The sequence below is a fragment of the Nycticebus coucang genome, chromosome 17 (genome assembly GCF_027406575.1).
Source record: "Nycticebus coucang isolate mNycCou1 chromosome 17, mNycCou1.pri, whole genome shotgun sequence".
NCBI lineage: Eukaryota > Metazoa > Chordata > Mammalia > Primates > Lorisidae > Nycticebus > Nycticebus coucang.
Window position 1 is genome coordinate 76,424,492 of NC_069796.1, and position 3,562 is coordinate 76,428,053.

Below are 3,562 nucleotides of genomic sequence, written 5' to 3' on the forward strand. Positions count from 1 at the left end.
TAAGGAAAAAGAGATGATTAAGCGTGCGCCAGAAATGCAAAAAAGTCACAGTAAATATTAGCCATTATTCTTATTTGTAAACCCTTGAAGCAGAAATCAAATTCATGGTAAAGAGCAGGGTTCTTGATAGGAAGCCACAGAAATGGATTTTAAATACAAAGGGGACTTATGGAGGAGATATCAGGGCCCAAGGAGTTGATGGGAAGCTGAAGACTCAAGCTTGATAAATGGGCAGAACACAGAATAGATGTAGGCGAAGAATCAGGGAAGCCCAATCATTGTTATAATCAGAAACCAGGCTGGGCGTGGGGCTCACACCTGTAATCCTAGCACTCTGGGAGGCCAAGGCAGGTAGATTGCTTGAGTTCAGAAGTTTGAGAGCAGCCTGAGAAAGAGCAAGACCCCGTTTCTACTGAAAATAGAAAAATAGGTGGGTGTTGTGGTAGGTGCCTATTGTCCCAGCTTGGAGGCTGAGACAAGAGGATCACTCATTGGAGGTTGCTGTGAGCTATGATGCTACGGCACTCTATCAAGAGCGACTGAGTGAGACTCTATCTCAAAAAAAAAATCAGAAACCAATCTAGATATTTCAGACAGTTGGTATTTAATATAGGAAATTACTTATAGAGATGTTGGAAGGGCCAAAGAGCAAGAGAGAAAAGGAGCAAAAGAAGCACAGGGCCAGTTCCAGGAACAGGACTGTTACCTACAGGACAGGAAGCTGCTACACCCTGTGGGCGGGAGCCTACAAGCCCACATGCCCCACTGAACTGCTGGGGGTGCTGCTGCTCTTACTGTTAGAACCTCATCACTGCAGCTGAATAGGAATCCCAGGGCCATCCTGTCACAGATACAGCTGAAACTATCACCTGTACTCTGTAGCACCCCCTGCAGTTAGGGTCGGTTGCCTGCTGCTGCTGCTAAAAATCATTGCCAGAAACCCGAAAGAAATGGCTTCTTCTTTCTTCTGCCTTCTCATTTCTTGTGAGTGTGTCCCACTGGCAGACCCTAATAGAAAGCTGTAGTCTGCAGATTCCTAATCCTGATGGTACAGAGCGGTTGCCAGGGGTGAGGGTGGATGTGAGAGGCAGTGGGTGCTATCTGGTTTTTGTCCCTATCAGGAATAATGTAGCCTGACCACAGGTGTCCAAGTCCCTCTGGCACTTGGAAACTTTAAATGCTTGGATCCATGTGAGAACATGACATGAGATACCCTGGTTAGTGGTGAGAGGGAGACTAGAATAGCTTCTGAGGAGGGATGGGGGCCCTGAGTCTCCCAGGATTACACACAGTAGTTGGTTTCCCAAACTGAAACGGTGGACCAGGTGCTAGGATACCTCAAAAAGGACAAATATTCAACTCAATGAAGCAATTCCTAACTCACAGAGGATGAAAATAAAGAGAACAGACTTGGCACCCATGCTCAGTGGTTAGGGGCTCCGGCCACATACATCGGGGCTGGCAGGTTCGAACCCGGCCTGGGCCTGCTAAACAATGACAACTACAACCAAAAAATAGCCGGGCATTGTGGCGGGTGCCTGTAGTCTCAGCTACTTGGGAGGCTGAGGCAAGAGAATCGCTTAAGCCCAAGAGTTAGAGGTTGCTGTCAGCTGTGATGCTATAGCACTCTACTGAGGGTGACATAGTGAGACTTTGTCTTTAAAATGAAATGAAATAAAATAAGGGAACACTAGGGATGGTGCTGCCATTTTTACCAGGAGAACAAACTAGTGACAGGACATTGAATGTCAAGAGACCAGAGACCCCCTGGAAAGTGGTGAGGACAGAACTGCTAATTCATGAGTTCTCTGAATCTACATCTGCCTTCATCATACGTAAGTGTCCTGAAGCAGATGCCAGAGGTGCTTGAGCCACTCATCCCTGCTATGTGCAGGCCAGCTCAGGGCTGACCCATCACCACAGCAGCAGGAGCACCCCCACACCCTTCACTGGCACCGTGCCAGCCAACACCAGACACTGTTAGGTAACCTCATAGCAATACTTCAAGTGCACACTATTTTCATTCTCATTGTAAAGAAACTGAGGTACAGAGAGGTGAAATTAAATTATCTAAAGTCTCCGATAGGCGGAGAAGTCAGCAATCAATTGCAGACCTGTTGGATCCAGGAGCCTATTGTCTGATTTTAAGGTGTGAGGATGTTAACACTGACAGCCAATATTCAGCCTCCCAATCCGCAAAAATTAATTTTGAGTCATTTATTCATTGAAGTAATAGAAAGTGAAATTGGAAATTTCAGATGAAGCTTCATGGTGAGATGAATATAGGAATCCAAAGTACATGGTGAGAAAGATGCTCCTGGGCACCTGTACAATGGTCTGTCCAGCATTGGCCACCTGACTCTGAGGGCCCTCACTCTCATTGGTAGGCTAAAAGGGGGAGGGGAATGAATATTGGGAATGGAGCCGGGGCTGGGAGGTTTCTCTTTTACTTCAAGAGAGGGAAATTTCAACAGACCACTCAGAGGGCTTGAACCTTGTCCCTTGCAGTCAAGGGACATAGTAGTGAGCAGTGTTTGGCTCTTGCTTGGAAAATCTGCCGGGTGAGACTATCTTCCTGATCTTGCTGACTGGCCCAATAGCAGGCAGGAGAGAGAGGTTGGTGCCACACTGGGATTGGGTGACCTCAGGTTTCTTGGAGAAGGCATGCATGTACATTTCCCCTCCATACACGGAGGCCGCATAGAGCAAAAAGGCTGGAAGGAGAACACCCTAGTTCTGTCCAAAAGGACCTTCTGAAAGGAGGTGTGCTTTTAGCAGCTGGAAGCTTGAGGGGACAGCTGACTCCAAAGGGCTAAGGATGCAAGGAGCAATGAGTCTCAAGGGGTGATATCACCCACACTACGGGACTGGAATTGGGGTCTCTGAAGAACTCACAAAAGCACCCACCAGGCAGCCAGTAGAGGACAGCTTCAGGCAGTCCCCACCAAGCGAGACCTTGCCTGCTCCCTCTCACCTCTGCTCTGTTCTGCCTGCCGTCCCCACCCAACCCCAGAACAGTCAGTAACAGCAGCTGGCAAGTGAGCAAGGGGGTGGGTGGGAAGGGAAGAACTGGCCTACCTCACCCTCCTCCCAGAAGGCAGGCAGCTCTCCTGCAGCATGCAATGGCTTCCGGCCAAGCTTCCTGTAGGCATTTCCAGGGTGCCGACTAGATATCAGGGTCTGCTTGGGTGTTGGAGCTATGTAGTAGAGTCATGGGCAAAAGTGAAATGAAGGTGAGTCCAGCAGGGCCCCTGTCATCTAGAAGCTCACAGTCTTGTGTGAGAGGCTAGGAAATAGAAGATAATTGTGGATACTTGCAATTATAAAGCCATCTTCACTGAGCACTCTGCCTGAATGACCGCACTCAATTCTCCTAGCAACCTCATAAGATGGGGACTAGGATGTTCATTTTTATAAATGAAGATGTTAGAATTCAAAGAGGCTCGGTGGATCTGAGCCCCATCCTTTCTGACCGACCCTAAATGCATGTCCTCAACCACGCTGCTATTTAACAGTGCACAGGGGAGGCACCCGGGGGAGCAAGTGGAGAACTGTGATTGGA